Source organism: Crotalus tigris, unplaced genomic scaffold (genome assembly GCF_016545835.1).
Source record: "Crotalus tigris isolate CLP2741 ecotype Arizona unplaced genomic scaffold, ASM1654583v1 scf7180000018970.2248101, whole genome shotgun sequence".
Classification (NCBI taxonomy): domain Eukaryota; kingdom Metazoa; phylum Chordata; class Lepidosauria; order Squamata; family Viperidae; genus Crotalus; species Crotalus tigris.
In genome coordinates, this window is record NW_024097302.1 from 1,610,502 (window position 1) to 1,634,229 (window position 23,728).

Here is a 23,728-nt window from a genome sequence, read left to right on the forward strand (position 1 = left end):
ATTTTATTTAATATTCTTATTAAGAATCTGAAATGTCTTCTAATGATTTCATATGTATTTCTCTTTTGATTTTCTTTTACCATAGTTCAAGGTGCCAGAAAGGGACATGTGTTTGTCCTTGAAACTAAACTAAATGAGAAGAATATTTAATTTATTTTCCTCTCTGCATTAATGTTTCTTCTCCTGATTGCTCTCTAGTTTTACAATCACTAATCCTTTCATGCATGGGTTAACTTACAAAATCATTTAGAATGAAAATTAGTTGGACTGGTTAACAAATGACAGGTAATTGTACCTTCAAGGCTTGGTGGATTAGATACACTGAGCATAATGTTTCAGGCTACTTTTTTTTAAGTGTGTAACCATTAAACTCAAAAACCTTGATCCTGCAAAAGAATGTATGTTTCTGTGGGTGAGGCACAAAAGGTGATTGTTTAATATGGTGGAGGGAGGTTGGAGTCTAATAATGGATACTTGCAACTAAGAAAAGATAGCAGTTCCTATTAGGGTGGGGAACTATAAAATTCTAAGTTATAAAGAGAAGAAAGATATTTCCTTAGGCAAGACATAAAGGAAAGGTGTCAAGAAAATCTCAAGGAAATAGTTAACTCAGGAAAATAAAATTGATCTGGTTGTGTTATTCACTTATAGTTCAGTTGATAAATTAGTTTTCATTTTCCTTCCATGTGTATTTCTTTTTTTTTTTACAATACTAGATCAGGAAATCTCCCATTATACATAAACTCTTTTCATATCAGTGAAGAGCAAATTGTTACCAGATTGGGAACAAGCAAGGAACTTAAAGCAGAATTTGAAATTATTTGCATTTGGTGGCCTGTACCATAGCTACCAGTAATAATAAGATATCAACTATAGCTGTAGGAATTAGAGGCTGGCTGATCTGTTTGCTCAAACTGAGTCTGAAAGAGCAGAGGAGCTATTTATATATCCCAAAGGCTCTTTCATAGTTTAAAATGCTTTAAAAAGCTGGGAGGATTGGAGAGTAAAATTACTATAGTTGTATTAAAGGCTAAAAATTGGTTATCTCTAAATTGTGAACTAGTAACTCAACTGTTGTGATAACTATGTTAACAAGCATTATGCTGGGGGAAAGCATCAGGATCATTTGTATGGTTGTAACATAGAAGATTTATTCAAGCTATACACAAGAATCTGGTCAACAAAAGTTCTATGCTAAATAGGCACCAGATAATGTGCCTGAATGTGCCTGAATTCAACAGAATTCAGGAGAGTTTGGACTTGGAGCACTTGTGGGAATGCAGTGACTCTAAATTTATGACATGTTTAATTCTGCCCCCAGCTCTGCCTGCTCTTCTTCTATACATTTTCAAGGAAAATTTAACTGTGTGCCATTTAAGTCGGTGTTGACTCTTAGCAACCACACAAATTTTCTCCATGAAGAGTTACACTTATGGATCAGATAAAAACTTTGAATTAGAGGTTGAATATTAATCATAAACATGCAGTGTGTGTATATATATATGCATGCAAGTATATATGTTAAAACCATCACCAAGGTTCAGTGAGTTTTTATGTAGCCCACAAGACATCTAATATAATTTACTGCTGGTGTTTAAAAATTCCTGCAATTACAAAATTATGAGTTAGTTCAATGGGTAAAAAAAAGAAAGAAATGCTGCCCTGCCTGAGCTTGTTTGGAATGCTATGTAATTCTAGAGTAATTCTACCTAGGCTTATGTTTATACTGATTAAATAAAGATGACCCTCTGGCTTGCAGTCTTTCACCTATTTTTTAAAGCCAGTCAAACCACATTGCTGTAAGGTGCATGCAAAACCACAAATGGAATGTTTCATGTCTGGAAATGATAGAGTGGGGGCCTTTTTCAACATTGCCCACGAAATTTCCTGGCTGGAATAGACACAGCAACAAAAGGGCTCTTTTTGAACTCCTAGGAATGGCTATTGTTTTCTAGCAGATCAAAGGGTATTTGCATAATTTCTCATTCTGTTTTCCTTTGTATCCAAACTAAAGTGAAGAGAAAGAATAACAGTCAGGAAACATAATAGAAATCACTTTGTGTGCATTTAAATGTGACCCTACATATTTTCACATTTTTGGATTAGTATATGAATTCAAATGAATTATAAAAATGTTCACTTTTCTGAATTTTGCAATGCAATTTGCCCATACAAAATTTACAGTATAAAATGTAGAGTCAAATTAACCAGTTTGACATATTTGTCCATCTAGCTTAGATTTATGTACAGGTAGTCCTTAATTTACAATCACAGCTGAGCCTAAAATTGTTCTTGCTAAGTGAGACAGTCAAGTGAGTTTTGCCCCATTTTATGACCTTTCTTAACATAGTTGTTAAGTGAATCACTGAATTGTTAAGTTACTAACATGGTTGTTAAGTGAATCTGATTTCCCCAAGGACTTGTCAGAAAGTCGCAAAAGGTGATCACATGACCCCAGGACACGGCAACCGTCAATCCTCCAAATTTGATCACGTGACTATGAGGATACAGCAACAGTTGTATGAAAAATGGTCATAAGTCACTTATTTTCAGTGCCATTGTAACTATGAATGGTCACTAAACAAAAGGGTGTAAATTGAGGATTACCTGTATTGTAGCTGGATCATGATTCCAGGTAACCTAGGCAGAATAGGTGACCTCTCCTCTTGAAACAACAGGCTTGTAGTTCTCTAGATCTTCAGTTAGTGGAAGGGGCAAAGAATAGACTATGCCTGTTCCTGAATTGAAAGAGAGAGATTTCCTCCCATTCACACAACTTATCATACTCCACCAGGGGAGCAGCAGGAGAAATTGCAATGGGTGCCTCTGGCCCCTAGCAGTTTGCACATAGAAGGAAATAGCCTAAGATGGAAGGTGCAAAAAGTATACAACATCCTCCCTTTCGAGGAAAAGTGAAGCGTAGCACAAACAAACCAGTGCTTCTGTAAGAGACAGCAAAGTTATATATTTCCATCTGATTCCCAGAGAGGCACCTCAGCATCTCAAAGGACACAACTTTCAACAAGTGAACAAACATTTATTATGGTCACTGACCAGAACTGTGTACAATGTTATAAAAAGATTTGCAGAGTCCAGATAAAATGTATGAGTACATTGAGAAAGGAAAGACTAAAACAGAGCAGATTCAAAATATACTGTAAGTACATACAGTATATTAGCCATAACCTAAGATTAGAATACTAAAAAAAACCTCTTAAATACTTAAAATTAAAACTACTTTGTGTATAAAATAAGCTACTAAAATGCTAAGCTACTAAATTACTATGTAAATTATGAAGCAAAGGAAGTAGCTTTGAACTATTTAATAAAACAGTCATTCTCAACTAATAAAATATTAAAATATTTGATATCGTCCTATTAGTCAATAAATTTATTCCAGTTACAGATCAGCACCCAGTGTTTAAACTCCATATAATCAGTGTTATGTACTAAATCCAGTAATCTTTATTTTGCTAAATTTTGTGCTTCTCCTTATAAACAACACTGTATTCAGTGTGCTGCGAGACAAATTTTCATTACTTACTGAGAAGCTTTATCTACAAGTAGATATTTTAACACATGGAGCCATTGGAAAGTTTTATATCAGGAAGGTTAGCACAGTTCTTTCAGCATTGCTATTCAGACTTTATTCTCAATTAACACATTCATTTTTTCCAGTCTCCACTGCAGTTCAGCTGCAAATTATCTTCCGCTTTCCTGTCTCTAGCTGTCTCTAACTGCAAGCTGGATCCTGGCCCATCAGAAAAAAAACATTGTTCTGTTATTCAGGTTCAGTAATGTTCCTTTATTAAAGTCCCATATCTGTCTGTTTAAACATGGTTACCAGCATCAACAAATTCATGATAGTATCCTCCCATTAAAAAAAAAAAGTATCAAGGCAATGGAGCAGAAGTTGAGCAAAGTGTGACTTATTGTGCAAAAACTCCTGAGTGCATACACAAAGCTTTCTCTAAGATTATGAAGGATTGTCCATAATTGCTTGGAAATGTATTTCTTTTACCCTTAATTAGAAGCAGAACTATGGATTTATTACTGTTTTAATAATAACCCAATTTTTGCCATGGGACTAAGAATGTTGCAATCATTTCATCATAATGCAAACAAGTTGTATTTCCCACTATTTACATTTTTAAAATTTGTGTGATCTCATGTTCACTGTTCATTTATGTATTTGCTGGTGTAATGTACAATTCCTTTAAATGGTACAGTGCAAAGAGGCAATATACTCAAAGCATAATTGTGGTCTGCTCTTGAATTTCAGATTATTTGCACCATTTAGGCAAACTAATCTCAGAAAAGATAAATGGTTCAGAACCTGTTAATACTTGGATTGGGGGCTACTAGGAAATACCAGATGTTTCTCTCTCTCTCTCTCTCTCTCTCTCTCTCTCTCTCTCTCTCTCTCTGTGTGTGTGTGTGTGTGTGTGTGTGTGTGTGTGTGTGTGCACATGCACCTTCCAGACAGTATTTAACTCCTGCCAATTATTTGGACTAGTTCTTGTAGATTTTTTGGCAAGTTATTTCATAAGTGGATTGTCTTTGCTTCTTCCTAGGGCTAACTGGTAGGATCTCATAGTCTCCGGACTTCTAAACTGGTGCCTTAACTACTACACCAAACTGGCTCTTGGGGTTCAACTAGGATAAATCAACTAAACTAGCATATCAAAAATATCCCAGAAGAAGGCAATGTCAAATTAGTTCGATTTGGATATTGGATTTATGGAATGATTTTTAAAATTACTATTACACAGTCCAACAGGTACAAATTCTTGTACCGTGTAGCCTCAGATTCCTAACTTTTGGAAGAATTTTTTTTCATTCCTGCTTAAAGCCATTTTCCAATAAACTGTACAGTGAATGGGAGAAAAATCCAATAATCTGAAATTAAGGTCAAGAGAGAGTGCGTACAAAATGCATAGAAGTATTTAAACAATGTAAACAACCAATACTTATGTAATATACTACTGAGTGATGACACTTCAGTAGGGACTTTAAGATCCTTTCTTTAAGAGCCACGTTGCATGTGAGAATTTTTCCCTAGTGAGAAAAAGCATGTGACCATCAGGTGTAATGAATACATAAATTCCTTTTTCTGGGAAACTACGGTTAGCTATAGTTTCTAAACAGGTATACACATACAGTAATACAGTGAATGCCTATATGTGATTGAGATACATATAAGTGTTGTACCCAGAAGTATATCTATCAAAGAAAAAAATGGTATCTGTGAAAAATCCACATGTGCAAAACAGTCTGTGCCTTAATAAGCCATTTGCTACTTTCTGCTCAAAGTGTGTGAAAAACATAGAAACCCTGGCATTAAAGGAAAACTGGAAGAATACTGTCAGTTCTGTCACAAAGGTTTGCTAATCAGCTTTTGGGCACCACAAAATCAATCTTCCTCTGTGTGGTAAGCTCCCAAAAACTACTTTCAATCCCATTATCTTTAGAGGTTTCTGACTAGAAATAAAGGGAGAATGCTCTGTTGGGGAAAAATGAGAATATGGTGCCCACAGGGAAGCAAAAGGGTCCAAGTTATCACACATGACACAAATAATTGGGGTGGACTTCTGGAGCATGCCTGTGGCACGCCACATAAAGCATGGTATGTCTCTCAAGTTAACAGAACCTGCACATCTGTATGCTAATTCATAATAACGTTTGGGTTTAAGGTGCTGTACAATATAACCATCATGTGTGACTTAGTAAGTGGTGTGAATTCAGCCAATTACAGCTTAGTCAATAAATTATGATTAAGCAAGCTAATTGAAAATCTCCTGGTAACTAAAGACATTACGGTTAGTTCTCACAGGATTTTTCTTTTTGTTTTGTTGTCTCTGTCTCTTACTGTAATGCTTATAATTGTTACATTTTAATGTCAATTTTCCTTACCATCCCCTCTTTCCTATAGATCTTAACAAACAGTTTCAATTCCATATGAATCTTTAAAATTTCTTTATTATACGTTATTGAACCCAAACTTTTCACCAAGCACGATAAAATGTCTCTTCTTGTTGGTTACTTTTCCAGTATAAATATAAAGAACCTTTAGACAGACAATTTTTCCTGTGACGTATACTTACAATATATCATTTTATAGTCTTTAAGACTATAATATAATACAAATTTCATTTATTTATTTATTTTTCTTTTCTTAATTTATATGCGAAATATTTCCCTTGTTTATTTGCAAATTCATTTTTTTGTTTTTGTTTTTTTATTTCCATTTTATATTGTTATTATTGACAACTATTACTGTAAAAGTTTCATTTGCTGAAAAATACTAGTCTTCCCTGGAGATTTCTTTAATTCTTCTTGTTTTCTTTATCTTATCCAATAAAGCCTGTGTTTTCCCTGGCTCTTCTTTTAAATAAAGTATTATATAAAATACTCTCTCATAAAAGCTTTGCTTACATCCCAACCCTTGTTAAATCCATGCTTATGCACTGCATTTAGGTTATTTTAGAAAAATTCTAGTAGTTTCCTTTTACCATCCTTCACTATTGCTTGTTTCTGTAACATTTCATTTAATCTCCATCTGAATATAATAGCTTTGTTTTTATACACCAAAATCTAATCCTCTATATATTTGTATATTTTCTGAACAGATATCATCCTAAAGCAATGGGAAATGTCAACTTTTATCTCCATCAGTTATGAATTATATGCCCTTTAAGTGTAGACAAAGTCATTATTGTGCAGTTAATGCACATGGTAGTTATTTAAATATCATTTTTTAAAAATCAGACAACGTGAAATACAGACTAGCTTTAATGGCACACATGCATATTCCGAAATAATCATGATAACTGAAATAGAAAGATCATGAATCTCAGTATCCTAAGGTAGGCATAAAGAACTGTCCTTAGAGAAACCAAATAGGTGGCTACTCAGTATAAGCAGAACTCATAATTATGTAGCACCCTTAGCTATTTCCATTATTTCTGCATTGCACATAAAAGTGCTAAGTAGAAATTGGAGCAGAGATTCAGTTCTGACACATGATGTCATGATGTCAAGACTCCTATTGCTGATCAGTGCTTCTTTCAAGCAGCTTTCTGTTGTCTGGACTGGATTTATTTCTGATGTTTTCACAATCATATGTGTCTACAGAAATCAGAGCAATAGAAAAAAAATCACCTATTAAGTGTAGTGAACCCTAAACTCACTGGTAGCCTCACACTGCAAGGAGTAAAGACATTCAATTTCGCAGCTACTATGATTGTTGGCCAAGCAGGGACAAAAATAGCCAGAGAAATTATTGAAGCCTGGGAAGTGTGCCTCTTATCAGTCAACAGGAGTGCTGATTTACTACTAATTTATCAGGTATTTAGGAGTCAAGGGTGCAGTGGAACAAGGAAACAACAATCAACAACTTAATAGACACTCAACAAGACTCTAATTAACAACTAAAAGCTACACACAACTAGGCACCATATAAATACAACATGTAGAACAGCCTAATGCACATATTCTGGAGAGAGAGAAGTTCTTTGATGATGAGCTCTAGAACAAGTCTGAAAGCTTGGAAGAATAAATCTTTGGTCCTGGTGACAGACTCAGATTGGATCCTGCAACATTATCCTGGGACATATATATTTGCCTTCATTCATGTAGAAAACCACTCCTCAACTGCAGGTATCAATGTGAAGATGTCCCACTGCATTTCAGCAGACTCACATATGAATTATAGATCCTATAGGACCTAAAGGTCCAGAAGACCTTGGGCTAATTAGCATTGGATATGATGGATATCCACGTGGATATAAGTATAACTACCTGAGTTGTGGGTTGAAAATTGTTACAGGTGGATTTAGCCTAGGGAATGTTTGTGGAAAGCAGTCAGAAAGAAGAGATTAGACTGCAAAAAATACTAGGTCTACGATTTTCTCCCTCTCCCCATCTCTCTCTGGATAGTAATTCCCCTTGCTACAGACCAGTTGAGAGAGTATTGCTCAGTCTGAAAATGCCTGATTAATTGTCCTCCCATGGTATGAGCAATTCCATGCTTTGCTGCAGTATTTGCAACAGCTTTTCAAAGGGCTTTTACTGGGTGGTGCTTTATTGACTTTTCATTGATATATATGACTTGTCACACTACTGATTCTTTTTAATTGTTTTATGGTTATTGCTATGGGCATTTTTTTAAAAAAAAATATTGGCTGAAATCTGTTCTCAATCATAGCTGAATATCCTGTATTGTTTTGTATTTCATTTTAAATGTTCAAACCTGTTATTGAAATGTTTGCATATTATAATTACACTGTATTGTCTATAATGACTGGCAACAGATAATCTCCAGGTTCTGCAGATGCTCCCATTTTTAGTCAGTTTATTGGAATGATTGGAGAAGACTTTTACTCATATTTCTGCCAAGTAATGAATTGTCTTTATTCTTTCCCCTGTTACCTAGGCTTGGTGGTGGGATTAATAATTATTTTAACTATTAATATTTTATGTTTTGTTTGACAGTTGCCATGATTGCCCTTTGGTAGAAAGGTGGGAGGGAGGGAAGGATTAATTTGACTATCTCATCCCTTTAAAGACCTGAATTGAAATGTAAGAATGACTCTGCCAAAGCCAGCATTTTCTATCTATACTTCTTCATATTTAATGGCGTGCCATTCCATTCCTTTCAACCAAAGTCCACATCATGGAGGCTGCTAGCATCTATGACTCTTATGAGACCATCTTGTAATCCTCCCTTCCCATTTCTCACAACTCCTTGTGCTGTAAGATCCTGAAATTGTCACAATGCAGATGCCAACACACATATACCCATAGCCCCCTCGGCCTGCATTGAGCTGATTTATGCAGGGCCTAAGTTTATGCTAATTCCACATTTGAATAATGTATTCTGAATAGCTATTTGCTTTTTCTCTTTATGAGATTTGGATGCAAAGCGCATCCAGCTCTAATTAAAGTTCGGAGTCAGTGCGAAGAGCTTGCAAAGAGCTACTGTTTGGGGATCCTCTGGAATATACATGATTAGGACTCCAGATAATTCTCATTCTTCTTTTCTTTCTCCTTCAAAAAGGACAACATTGCAACTTGGTAGAGGCAAGGACTGCACATTTACTATAATGTGGCAATGATAAAGCAGAACAGAGTTGTTTAGTTTGTAGAATTCCAGATTTTTCCTTTAGGCTTCTTTCAGATAGCTCAGCTGCTAATCTAATAAAGGCAGTAAATCTGTTTGCCTCCTCTGTCTCTTTCTGGCAGGCAAAGTATGACAGTGTAAATATGAGAGTGTGGGCAGAGAACAAGGAACTCCTCACTGAAAGATTTGTTTACTCTGGACAGTCTTCCTCCCTCACACACCCCCATTCCCCCCCCCATAGGAAGAAGGGAATAAAGAAGAAGGGTTATAAAGAGCAACATATGAGAAAGTAAGAACTAGTCAAATAGATATATATATATACCACTTATTTTAAGGAAATGTGCTAATCTACAGAGGAACATAGACCACTGAGCCAACTTTTATTAATCTACTGCCAGAATAACAGAGTTGGAAGGGACCTTGGAGGTCTTCTAGTCCAACCCCCTGCTCAAGCAGGAAACCCTATACCATTTCAGACAAACGATTGTCCAATCTCTTCTTTAAAACCTCCAGTGTTGCTCTTCAGAAACATTGGTCTGCAACGCCTGTCAATCCAGTCAAAGCCTATGCTAACTGGGAGTGATGGGAATTGTAGTCAACTAGTTATTTCAATATAAGAAAGGCTGTTAAATCCAAGTATTGTCTTATCACACTTTTCACATAAGGGAAGGATTTCTTCTTGGAGCTCCTTAGACATGTTTGTCTGCTTTGTTTAAAGGTCTATAGCAGTGGTTCTCTACCTTTTAAGATGTGTTGATTTCAACTACCAGAATTCCCCAGCCATCTTCAATTCTGGGAGTTCAAATCCACACATCTTAAAGTTGCTAAGACTGAGAAATATTGATCTGTAGAGACAGCTGGCAGCTCTTCTCTGAGGCAGAATACTAGATTGAATGGACATTGAGGACTGGATAACCTGGTTATATTCTTACACAAAATCTGTGGGATTGTAGGTTTCAAGAATGTCTCGTGTGGATGCCAGCCCTACTACTGAAAGCTCCCATGGGTTCCCCAATATCATTCTGTCTTAGCTCATGTTAGAGATATATGGGTTTCAATTCCAGAATTCTTAGCAATGGATTGGTATGAAATATGAGAATTCCAGGAATTGAACTCTTCACATTCAGAAGGTGCCCAATATGAAAGAGGCTTCCTTACATTATGTATGTTACCCATTTATTCAGTGTACCTCATTTCCAGCACAATGATATCCAGATATGTTGGACTACAATTTTCACAATTCCCAGGTTTTCTGGAGGCTACTAGCTGAATTGCTCTAATGTTTGAAAAGTCCAGAGTAAGAAAAAAAGATTCAAGCAACTCAATAAGCAAAAAAAAAAAGTTGGAGGATTAATACAGAAGGATCTAAAAATTAATGCAATAAGAGAAATTCAAATCCAGTTATAGGGAAGTAAACTCAAAATGAGATGAACAAAGAAACAAATGCATAAGACCAGAGACTGCATGGTTCTGAATAACCAGCTATTAAGATTTTTGTTACTGATTCCCTTATTCTGTTCTTCTCACTTCACACACAGTAATTGATCAAATATTTAATTAAAATAACACTACATATTTAAAGGAACTTTTCCCACAATACATTTATAAAGATTTATATATAAGATATAATATAAAGGCTTCCATTACCATTTTCCTTCTCCCTGATTAAACATTCCTTTGCATGTATTTTTGACTGCATGGGACATATGGTCACCATATCTTTGTGTCTCACAGTAAGAGAATGGAGCATGCAGAGAAGAATAAAAAATGAATATCAAAGTGAATGGGGTGTGTGATTATGACACAAAAGTTTCTGCTGATTTTGTCTAGTCTCTGCTATAAAGCAAAAGAAAAAAATGGCATTCTTCAGTTCTATTCATTGAATTAGCAATATTTTCTGCCAACTGGGTTCCTTTGAATGATTAAATAATCAGTCACTTCTTTTTAAAGAGAATGTTCATAGCACTCTCCAATGCTATATCATGGAACGCCTCAAAATATCTTCTTACTAGCATTCACCACAAAGGAAGGTTTTAAATCTAAAACAGAAAAAAACCTCAACCCTGCTGAGATCCAGTGATACAGAAGCCAAAATAGAGCACATTTCTAGCAAAGGGAGGGGGACTGTGTGCCTTTATAAATGTGTGTGTTTGTACATTAAAGAGAGAGAAACGCATTTTCAGTCTTGGTTAGTGCTTTCAAAACTGATAGTTTCATAGAAGACTGATATTTTATATTCTTAGCACAGCTGTTGGTACTGATTCATCTATTCATCATGTGGCAAATTTATTCAAGAAACCAGACGTTTTGAAAAAGTAGGTATGATTGTTTCGGGTTTCTTTTAAAAGAAAAAAAATGTGGTTGCAGGGGAATCCTTGACAACATAATTGCACTGTACACTATAAGCAATTTCTCAGCTGCACCCACTATGGCAACATCTAAAAGCAGTCATGGGCACACCCTTCTTCAGCTTCTCTTTGTATGAGAAGCAGACAAACATAAAGTGTGCAGGATGGCAGCATCTGAACTTTGCAAATGGAGGAGGGTTGTGTTTTTTTTAAGCTACTGGAAGATAAATAAAAAATAACAAATTTACAGCAGAGACACTAGATTGTTTAGCAATCAAGAAAGAGAAAAAGGTAGATAAAGGCATGTGGAGTCTAGAATTCAGACACTTTCTTGTCAATATCAGCTTTTCAAACTTATTGTTCTCATACCTATTTGTTCAATATGATGGAATAGACGAATATTCTGGATGGCACTGGATTGAAGACCACCTGATCAGGGCATCCATCACTTACAGTATTTTTGTTTCCCATTCTGTTATCTCCCACAAATATTGTGGTTATAATGTCCAACCCAGAATGTTTCTTGGCTGAATTACCTGAGATATTTATTTTTTTATTTATATGTCATTTTTATATAGCCACTCACAAGTTTTATTAGTTTTTCTTTTTACAACCAAATGCTTGAGAAACAAAGTGGTGACAGGGTAATCAATTATGCCAAAACAAAATCATACATATATAATTCAAATTAACTCATTAAAGACTCTCTCTCTGTTCCCTCAAATAATATATTGTATTCAAATTAATATGTTTTTCAATATAATTCAATCAATCCAAACAATCATCAATAACATTTCATTTATATAAATCAAAATCCTGTATTGAGCTTTACTGTTTACAGTTACCATATTCCCATTTGGCTTAGATAACCATATTATTAACACTTCAGGCGTCTTTCCCTTTTCTTTAACATAATCAGTAACTCATTTATTAATATCATTTCTTCTTTTATCAAAAATCTCTCTTGTTCCCCTTGCTTTACAAAGTAGCTTTCCTTCTTAGAAAACAAAAATATTGCTCCAAACCATGCATTTCTAATCTATTTTAAATCTATAATCTATCATCAATCAAAAGCTATATAATACTTTTTAACCCATTCAATAACATTTAAATCCAATCCAAATTATTGTTATATCCCCCATGCACATATTAGTACAAAAAGCAAACATCTTTTCACTAACTTCACATTTAATTAGTCTTTCTTCAATCATAATCTCTGGTATCTTATTTGCCAATCTTAAACTTTAAGTCAATCCATGTCTAAAAAGTCTTTAACCCATTATATACCATTTTAGATCACACTCTTAAATCTTATTCTAGCTTTCTTTTTGTGCCAAGCTGGTTTCCATAACAAAGCCTCTATGTCAACAAATAAGTCTCTTTTTATTCCTTGTGGTAGCATTTGAATCAGAGAAGAGCGTCCCCTCTTCTGTTTTAGAGGCCTGAGTCCTTTGTAGGTAGTCCCTTCTTGTTTTAAAGATTCAAGCCTCGACATTTGACTCTGCTGAATAGGAGACTCACTCCTGACCAATTTTGTAGTTAATAGTTGGTTAACAACATTGTTATAGTTCTTAATCAATTGTAATTGCAAGTCCATTTCTGTTAATTTTGAAGGTATAGATGGTTTAATTACAATCATTTTTTGATCATCAAAAATCTCAAAAGGTTGTATATAAGATGAAATAGAATCCTCTTTAATGATGATTGTTTCCTCTTCTATTGTTTTTTGGTCTGTAGAATATTCAGATACGATCTGAAAATCGGTTTGTAAGTTCAAGATATAATTTCTGTTTATTATTTCTGTAATACTCTCTCTTATTTGGCAACATATTTTCTCAGTAGCTTCACAGATTTTCTCCAGTATAAGTTTACAGTTGAAATGTAAATAAAATTTCTTCATTTTAATGGTAACTAGGACCAGACCTGTTATCTTTTAGTGGAGGCTATATTCAAAAACATTTAGCCAGTGTCCACCCCCACAAAACAGTTGTTGTTTCTTTGTCTTTTCCTTTATGATAATCTGAAGGTCAAAGCCAAACTCATCATCAGACAGAAAACAAAGACAGTTACAGTTTTAAATTTCTCCACAAGGTGTCCTCAGTAGACTGTAAAATACTCCTTCCAGACATCAAAGATAACATTGTCAAAGTCAGAAATAGAAAGAAAAACAAAAATAAAGTAATATTTTTCACATATATGCTGAGTCCAGTAATAAAGTTCAATAGTAAGAATCTTTTCAAGGCCCCAAAGTAGATGAAAGTCAAAGATAGTTAATTAGATTCAATTTTCATTCCATTTCACAGCTTTCCTTCCCTCACTAGCACACACTGCTCTCTTAAAACAGGGAAATAGTTCCAAAAAAAATGCTTTTTGCAGGAAACCAAAAGGAAAAAAAGGACTAAGAGAGGAAAGGAAAAATCTCACCCGGATCAACCACGGTGTTTCTTTGCACTTAGATGTTCTTCTAACTTCTGGTTATAGCAACAAAGTGATCAGCCATTTTACTGGCCAATCTTTCCTCCGTTGGCCCCAAGGAGCAATCTCAGACTGCGGAAGAAGCTGCCGCTCTCCCACAGTCGACAAGGACCTCCTCAATGGTAGCCGCCGCTCCAGGGCAGCTTTTCGACCCAATTAAGGGTCTATCGGCAGAAGGAAATCAGCCGGCAAAGAGAGCAGTCTCTTCGCACAGCTGCAAACGCCGTGATCTGGAACCAGAAGTCATATAGCCACTCATTTTAAAGCATGGGATTCTTGATAGTCAACAATAAAAATACATCATAAAAACTAATACTTAAAAACATTCTACAAAGAACACCAGTCAGGATCATTAGTAACATAATTGCAGAGAGAGTAATTATTATTCACCATGCAGCCATCTCACTAATTCACCATTTTCTTAACATCCCCAAGCCTGATGGTAAAACTATGTCTTAAGGGACTTCTGGAAGAATGTCAGGGATAGGACCAGTCTCACCCAGGGAGAAAGATGTTCCACAAAGTGAGGGCCATGGCATAAAAAGCCATCTCCTGTGTCCTACCAAATAGAACTTCTTTTCAGATGGGACCTGTTACATACCCCTTCTACTTGACCTAATGGGCAGGCAGATGTAATTGGGTGGAGGTGGTTCCTCCAATAATCTGGCCCTGTGCCACAAAAGACTTTAAAAGTAAAAACCAGCTCACAGAGCAGAGGTGTAACATTCTAGAGGCACATATAACTGCTCAGGAATAACAGTATTAACACAACTGGAGGCAGCATTTTGCAGAAATTCGCATGATTCACACAGAGGCCTTTTCCAGATACAATAGTTGTATCAGTGTGAGATGAGAGACACTCTTCTGATTCCCTTGGATGTCATGGTGCTATGTATATTCTGGGCATTTGAGCCAATAAACTTTTAACTCATTTTGCATTACACAAGAAACAAGCATTCACTTTGCAAAGTGCAACAGTGGGAAAGTTAGTGTCAGAGCTCCGTCCTAGACACAACAATACAGCTTTCTGTAGAAATATAAATATGTACAGTTAAGTAAAAAAAAGTTTCAAGAACAAGGCTCAGATAAGTTGCTTTCATTAAAAATGTACGAATATAACACAACAAAAAAAGATCAACTAATGCAGAATCTAGGATTCTAGTCCTATGGTTAGTCATCTCCAGGATGTAAATCATGTGTCTTGTTTTCCTGGCCTTATATGGTAAGAGGCTGTTTATCAACTTTGGATGCTGATGGCACCTACACAGTGTTTTTAAAAGGGTCTTATCTGATCCTGGACTTTTTTCTTCCAGTAGGACCATCTTCAGCCCTCAAAGTTATAGCAAATAATCTTGTCTTGCTCAATTTCCTACCTTCCAGAATTACTTCCCTCCCATTGCAGCTAAGCCCTTTCAATCATCAGCCCTTTGTCTTCACTCACTGCAAGGGGGGCGGGGTTTTCAACTTCCCTACCTGTGAAAAGCAAATGTAGGGAGAGAAGAATGGGTATCAGATCAACTCATTGCCATTGTTCACATTGCTGTAGCTAGAGGAAGCACTAGTCACCTCCATGGGAAGGTGAAAGGTTGCAGTGGGGACACTTGTGCAGCAGCAAATTGTTGCTGAATATTTAAACAGGGTGCCTAGTAGCTGTTTATCACAGCCTAGATAAGTTTATGGCCTGGTGTTTGCTCTTCTGCATTTCAAATTAAGCAGAAATTAGCCCAGCCAGAGTATGTGATCTAAAGATTCAAGAATGGGTTTCAAACATATATTGCTGCTTCATGCTTGGTTCTTAAGTATCATCAAGTTGGCAGTGATGTGAGTGATGTTATGTCTTGAGATTCCTTCCTAAGTTCCAGGCTTTATTAAATGTACCTACTTAATAAACTATTATGCAAATATTCAAGATAATCAAGTTAAACTTCACTGCGTCTTTCCCAAACCGATAACTTCATGTGTTTTGGTTTCAAAGAATTGTGATCTTTGGCTGGAATTCTAAGATCTACAGACCAATACTTCTATGTTGTGCTTGATGAGGGAAAGCTGAATTGATGGAAATTACTGCAGTATGTCTGGTAAAAACCAAGACAGAAAGAACAATGTGCTGAGGCAATGCAGGTATTTCCAGGTGAGACATAATAGGAAGGAATCAATTCATAGCACTGGATAATATTATAAAGCATTTTAAAATGACTGCAGAAAAGTAATGCACTTTGTTTATGATTATATGAGCCTCTCATTTTGGAATGCAATTCATGGAATGGAGAAATGGCCATATCTAAGTCCTATCCCTCTACATCAGAGGCCTATGTTTAAAGTTTATTTCATGTAATGAAGAACAAGAAAAAGTTTTTTTTATTTATTAAACAAATGGATATGGCTGCCCAACTCACACAGAGATGTCTCTGGGCAACTTACAACATTAAAATTTGCAACATAAAAAACCCATACCCCCATGGCAGCAAACAACACAATAAAACCAACCACTTGATCAGCTTCCTCTCCATTTGGGTTCCCCAGGTCCACTGATGAAACAACTTCTTCAGGGTTTTTTGGAAAAGCAGCAAAGTAGAAGCCAAACATACCTCTGGGGGAATGATGTTCCATAGGGAAGGGCCACTACCGAGACCCTCTTTTGCATGGTCCCACCAGATGTACATCCATAATATAGGCAATACATCCTGCCTTCTCATCCTAATGCGCCAGGTAGATGAAATGGCCTCCTCCCAAGAAGAGTACTGCAGGCTAACTCACTGCTCACTCCAGGAGCTTGAATCTGAATGGTTCAAGGTTGGCTCAGCCTTCCATCCTTCCGAGGTTGGTAAAATGAGGACCCAGATTGTTGGGGGCAATATGTTGACACTGTAAACCGCTTAGAGAGGGCTGTAAAGCACTGTGAAGCAGTATATCAGTCTAAGTTCTATTGCTATTATGAAAATTGTATGCTCATCGATTCAAATGAGCATATAGAAAGAAAGTTGCATGTTTTTTTCCACCTAAGGATATGCCTCTGGATTTATCATAAACTGTGTGTTACACTACTATATTATATTGGCTGGCTCACTGAAAGCTTTCCTATCTCATGCAGTAGAGAAGCATGACGTGTGGTGCTGGAGCCACAAGCAATTGTCCCAAAACCTTGTGCATGTGCCCCTCCGTCAAACAAATTTACAATTTTTATAAGGCAAAAGATAATAACATTAAATAAAAAATGAGATTGTGAGTTCTAGCCCTACCTTAGGCATGAAAGCCAACTGAGAAACCTTGGGCCAATCACACTCTCTCAACCGAGCTCATATCACAGGGTCCTTGTGGAGAAAAGAAGGAAGGAGTAATTAGGTATGTTTGTCATCTTAAATATCAAAGTTAGAATAAATAAATAAAACATTGTATTTTTATTTTTAATTGCATATTAATATAATTTAATAAAATAAATTTAGAGGCAACTAGAATCTTCTGTTCCCTGCTAATTCCTCCCCGTGTTATGAATCTCTGTTTTTAAATTCCTCTTTCACTCATTTTAGATTCAACTTTTTTTTTTGCAAGGGAAAATATAACAGATTTAACAAAACCTCACATTGGTTACATGGTTAATATTTTTACCTAGTGAAAGTTTGGGTGTGCCCTAAATCTAAAATAAATAAATAAATGTTTTGCCGAGTAACAAAATTCTATTTTTTCTTTTAAGTTTTTGGGGAGAGAATATATTTACCAAAGTGGCCCAGCCTTTTCTAGTGGAATCCCTTGTTTTGGACAGGAACAAAGAAAAATGAAGGGCAGTGTTGCTCAACAACAGGGCTCTCCAAACTTGGCAACTTTAAGACTTGTAAACTTCAATTCCCAGAAGAGTTGAAGTTTACAAGTCAGCAAGTCTGCAAGTCTTAAAGTTGCCAAGTTTGGAGACCCCCTCAAGGACACCGCTCTGTTTTGAAGAAAATTCTATTCCAAGGGAAACTACTTTGTCACAGGCTGTATTAGACCAGTCTGTCCATCGATGGTGCAAAGCAAGGCTTGGCGACCCCACAAAGAACATGACCTCATCTTTTTTCATCAGCCCAAATAATCATCAGGAGATCACTTGCAAAGAACAGCCTTCAAACTATCACATAAAAACAGCCACAGTCATCAGTAATCTGATAAAAGACATAGACTAATCCAAAAAAAACCCACAGCAAAACCACAATATTTGGACGGAAGCCAACTGTTATCCCACCTCACTCGTCCAAACATGCCTGGAAGTTAAAACTGGCGGGTTTCAAAAGAACGTGCCTTCAGATAGTTGTGATTATACTCACGTCTTTGGCTCCCCTGATCTCATGTCAATTTGGATCTGTTAAAAACCAAACATACCAGCTTAAGGAACTGAAGAATTGGGCTATAAAGTATCTTTTAAATCTTTGTCACGGGCATTTTTTCATTCTTGTGTTAAATGGAATTTTAAAAGGAGCTTGACTGAAATAATATAAAATTTAGTGAACTGCATTGCCATATATAGGATTAGATCAGACATGATCATTCCGTAGTTTGAACATCCTGACCCACAGCTGCCAAGTGAATAGGTGGCAATTCATGGCATGACAGCTTCATAGATGCAGAAGGCATATGATCTTGATGAAGAGGAGGATAAAAATAATCCTGATCTATATATCATTGTTTTCTTAATCTGTTCTTTATAGAGCTGACAATAGTCCCAAGGACCTCATCCACCTCGGAATACATTTGCATGGCCCATATTCAGTGGTGGGATTCAGCTAGTTCGCACCAGTTCAGCAGAACCGGTAGCTAATTTTTTGTTGCCCAGGCCCAGAATAGACTTCCGGAAGCGGTATCCACATAGAGAACCGGTTGTTCACATATTTGAATCCCACCACTGCCCATATTGGCTGAGTGCTGCAAGATATTCTAACTGTTCTGTTACTCAAAGCATACACTATGTATACCTGCAACAATTCATGTGATAGAAGGAAGGATCGAATAGGTCTACAGATTAAAAATATTTGTGCACTGGGGTGCGGGGTGCAGCAGCATTAGATGTCAGCTACATATGGTCGGCACTCTGACTGATTGAACCCAGAGCACCATGCGGCAGAGTGAGCTCCCATCATTTGTCCCTAGCTCCTGCCCACCGAGCAGTTTGAAAGCATGTAAAAATGCAAGTAAATAATAATAATAATAATAATAATAATAATAATAATAATAATAATAATAATAATAATGTTGGAAGGGATCTTGGAGGTCATCTAGTCCAACCCCCTGCTCAGGCAGAAAACCCTATACCATTTCGGTGAATGCTCCAACTTCCAGTGTTGGAGCATTCAGCGCTTCTGGAGGCAGGTTGTTCCACTGGTTAATTGTTCTGTCAGGAAATTTCTCCTTAGTTCTAGGTTGCTTCTCTCCTTGATTAGTTTCCATCCGTTGCTTCTTGTCCTGCCTTCAGGCGCTTTGGAAAATAGCTTGGCTCCCCCTTCTTTTTGGCAGTCCCTGAGATATTGGAACACTGCTATCATGTCCCCCCTCGTCCGTCTCTTCATTAAACTAAACATACCCAATTCCAGCAACTTTCCTTATATGTTTTAGCCTCCAGTCCCCTAATCATCTTTGTTGCTCTTCTCTGTACTCTTTCTAGAGTCTCAACATCTTTTTTACATGGCAGTGACCAAAACTGGATGCAGTATTCCAAGTGTGGCCTTACCAAGGCATTGTAAAGTTGTATTAACACTTCACGTGATCTTGATTCTATCCCTCTGTTAATGCAGCCTAGCACTTTGTTGGCATTTTTGGCAGCTACAGCACACTGCTGACTCATATTTAAGTGATTGTCCACTATGACTCCAAGGTTCCTCTCACAGTTACTATTATTGAGCAAGGTATCCCCTATACTATACCTGTGCATTTGGTTTTTCTTGCCTAAATGTAGAACCTTGTTTTTTTCACCATTGAATTTCATTTTGTTAGATAGTGCCAGTGTTCAAGTCTGTCCAGATCCTTCTTTATCTTAAGCCTGTCTTCTGGAGTGTTGGCTATTCCTGCCAGCTTGGTGTCATCTGCAAATCTGATGTTCCCCATCTATCCCCTCGTCCAAATCATTGATGAAGATGTTGAATAACACTAGGCCCAGGACAGAGCCCTGGGGCACCCCACTACACACTTCCCTCCATGTAGATGCAGTTCCATTGAGGACCACACGCTGAGTACGGCCGGTCAGCCAGCTACGGATCTATCTGGTGGTGATGCTGTCTAATCCGCATTTTTCTATCTTACCAAGTAGTAGGTTGTGATCTACTTTATCAATGCCTTACTGAAATCCAAGTAAATTATATCCACAGCGTTCCTCTGATCCACTAATTTTGTCACTTGGTCAAAGAATGCAATAAGATTTGTCTGGCATGATCTGTTTTTGACAAACCCATGTTGGCTTTTAGTAATGACTTTGTTTGCCTCTGGGTGTTCGCTGATTCGTAGTTTGATTATCTTTTCCAGAATCTTCCCAAGTACTGAGGTCAGGCTGATACAGTAGGTCTGTAATTTCCTGGGTCCATTTTTTTCCCTTTTTTGAAGATGGGAACTACATCAGCTCTTTTCCAGTCCTCCAGTAGTTCCCCAGTGTTCCAGGATCTTTGAAAAATATAGTTCAGTGGTTCTGAGATCACATCTGCCAGTTCCTTGAGAATCTTGGGGGATGTAATCCATCTGGTCCTAGTGATTTGAACTCGTCTAGGCTGGACAAGTGCTCACTTACCATTTTCTTGCCTATCTTAACTTGTGTTTCTATTCTGTTTTTTATAAATAGGTATCATCCAGTGGGAAAAGTTAGCAGCATTCTGAGCAGGAAGCCAGCGCCAAACCTGCCTGGATGTGAAGTACGGTTGGCAGAAGAAAGCCCAGATGAACCAACATCTCCTGAATGCTCCTATTCAGCTGGTACAAAGCTAGTTTACTCCCCATAGTGTACCGTGGATAGTGTGCATGCATGAACGAACAAGCTAGCAATCTTAGACTGCCAGAACTACTCTGTAGTAAAAAGCATTGTAGGCTTCCCTAGCAATGTACACTATATGCTTAAAAAAATTCATGCACTTATTCCAGATACTCTCAAATCAGAACAAGAAGCATGCCTCTGGCCTGATATTAGATATCCACTGACCACTATCTTCTTGATCAGCTTGGAATATAACAGCAGCTGGAGCTGCTTTGGAACTCATGCTCCTAAAACATGATATTCCCAAGGCCAAAAAGATAATGTTCTTCACACAAGAAACCTGCCATTCTTTCTCAGGAAAGCAAGAAATAGAAAATAAGGAAGGAAGGAAGGAAGGAAGGAAGGAAGGAAGGAAGGAAGGAAGGAAGGAAGGAAGGAAGGAAGGAAGGAAGGAAGGAAGGAAGGAAGGCAAGCCACATGTATAGGTGAGTATACATTCAATCAATCAGTTGTTTATTCCATTGGTATCCGGCTGCAATCTACTCTTGGCAAATTACATGATCTGGAAGAATTTAAAACATAAAAGAAACACAACCAGAAAAGAGAAAAACAGTTAAAAATAAACGCAAACATTCAAATGTGCAATAAAAGCAAAGAATAAAAAGATAAAAGATTAGAATGCCGTCTGGAAGAGTTTGGTCTTTGGGATCCTCCAGAATCCTGTCAGGGAAGAGGCCAGTCTGATGTCTACCAGGGAGACATTCCAGAACCAAAGGTGAGGCCTCTTAAAAGCCATAAGTTTGAAAGGTGAATCTGATAAAGTCAGCTGTGTTCTGAAAAGGTGTTACAGACACCTGCTGATTTTTTTCTACCATAAATGAACAGTCTCCTATAATATCATGTAGGAGAAAGGCATTAAAAGTATCTGGTTATAATTACAATATAGTACCTACCTTTAAGATCAGAGTCAGTATATCAGTGAAATATAACTTAGGGCAAATCCAATACTTCCAGCTTTCTGCATCTGAGCCACCCACTATCTCTGGAAGGCAAGGATTCATGATACTGTTTTCCACCCATCCTCAGCCTTTGAAAAGCTGATTTATGTTGTTTTGGTTTTTAACAAGGTCATTGATGCTGCAAGGAAAGACCTCTCCTTCTTTTGGGAAGTTCACTGATAGAACAGCACAATAATGGGCCTTTGGGAAGGGAATTCTTTTTAAAACCAGATGAAACTGACCAAGAATTCTGTCAGTTTCCTCTTTCTGCCCCAATGACAGAAACAAAAAGCGGTAAAGGTAGTGTTTAGGGTTTTTATATTTAATGAGTCAAGAGGTGTGAAGGAATGCAGTGAAGAGATAGATTCCAGGAAGGAGGGGCAGCATTCCAGAGGAATAAGAGGCAATCCAGCCTATGTATTATGTGAGAGAGAAAGAGAGTGAAGACAGCCCCTCCCTAACAGTTCACAGAATATATTATAGATGCAGATGATAGAGTGCTCAGTCTGGCAAGAATTTGTCTATAGGTGTGAAACAATAAATGACTCAGTTTGGAAGAATTATCATTGTGTTATTCTTGGTTTGGGGCCTGACAGGAGGGGTAAATAAATGGGAATCCATAACTCAGAGGTTGGGATAAAAATGACTCAGACACAGCATCAGGTCATCACTGTTGCCAAAGCAAAGGAAGGGTTTGAAATCCAATAAAGGGTTTTTTTAAAGCCAGCTTCGTTTCCAGATGGTTCTTGCATAGCGAAGAAGCAGCTGAAGATGTGGACCGGCAGGGAAGCCCTAACAGTTGCTGGGAATCTCAGCAGGAAGGGCTAGTAATCTTGCTTGTGAATTTTCCCTAGGAATTTGGGTAATCTGATGAATTAAGTAAGCCTTAGTTCTGATGTCTAATTTATATTATTCAGCTGAACTTATATTATTCACTGAAAAGAGTCATATTAAATCATTTATCCAGCTAGAGATTATTCAGCACAGCCTGTAAGTCACTGCTAAGAAAAGGGTTAGGGGTGTAAAGCATTTTGTATTCTTCATATGTGCAATTCTTCACTGCTAAATTGCCCAGAGGTGTAGAGGAATCATGTAACAAATGTTTGGAAGTCTCAGGTGACTGGTTAAAGCAATACCATACTGTCTCTCTCTCTCTCTCTCTCTCTCTCTCTCTCTCTCTCTCTCTCATTGTGTGTGTGTGTGTGTGTGTGTGTGTGTGTGTGTATCGAAAACCATCACTTTGAAACTCTGGACTACCAATATGAGATCAAGCCACAGGTGACTCATTTCCCAGCTATTGGTCTTCAAAGATAGCAATATCTTTGCTATCTTTGCACGTAGAGGTAAATGCAAGATCTCCTGCTTCAGATGGGACCACAATTGGAAGAACATTCTCTCAGACATCTGATTGGCTGTTGTAGTTCAGCTAAAGTTTTAGAAAGCTGCCAAACCTGGGTGATTTAAAAGAAGTCTGGATTAGGAATTTCTGATTCCTCATAGAGTGAGAGAGTAACTGAGAGTATTGGCTGCTCTTGAAGCTATTAGATATGCTATATTGATATTTTGTTTTAATTTAATTACTATATGTAAGGTATAAGTCTCTCAGAGTTGAATGTGATTGGAGTAGCATATTGATGATTTATCATGTGCTGTAATATAGGTGTTGGTTCTTAGCAATCACATAAACAGATTTTCTCCAGAACAATCTGTTCCCAGACTGGTCCTTTGAATCTTCCAGTGATGCCTCACTGAAGCTGTAATTCAGTCTAGCTGCCTTTCTGCTGATCATTCTCTTTTTCTCTTTCAGTTACCAGCATTATAGTTTTCTCAAAAGTGCTTGGTCTTTGCATAATATGTCCAAAAT

The 23,728-nt window shown here is 37.1% G+C and overlaps 1 long non-coding RNA gene across 3 annotated transcripts in view; it reads left to right on the plus strand.

Moving 5' to 3' along the window:
• LOC120314684 overlaps positions 1-23,728 on the plus strand; it is a 147,089-nt gene that overhangs the window by 107,803 nt on the left and 15,558 nt on the right. For 2 of the 3 annotated variants that reach the window (XR_005558501.1, XR_005558503.1), the window contains exon 2: positions 20,738-21,351. This is a non-coding gene — a long non-coding RNA (uncharacterized LOC120314684). Of the gene's footprint in view, positions 1-20,737; positions 22,744-23,728 lie in introns of all 3 variants that reach the window. The other variant, XR_005558502.1, reaches the window with a different exon arrangement.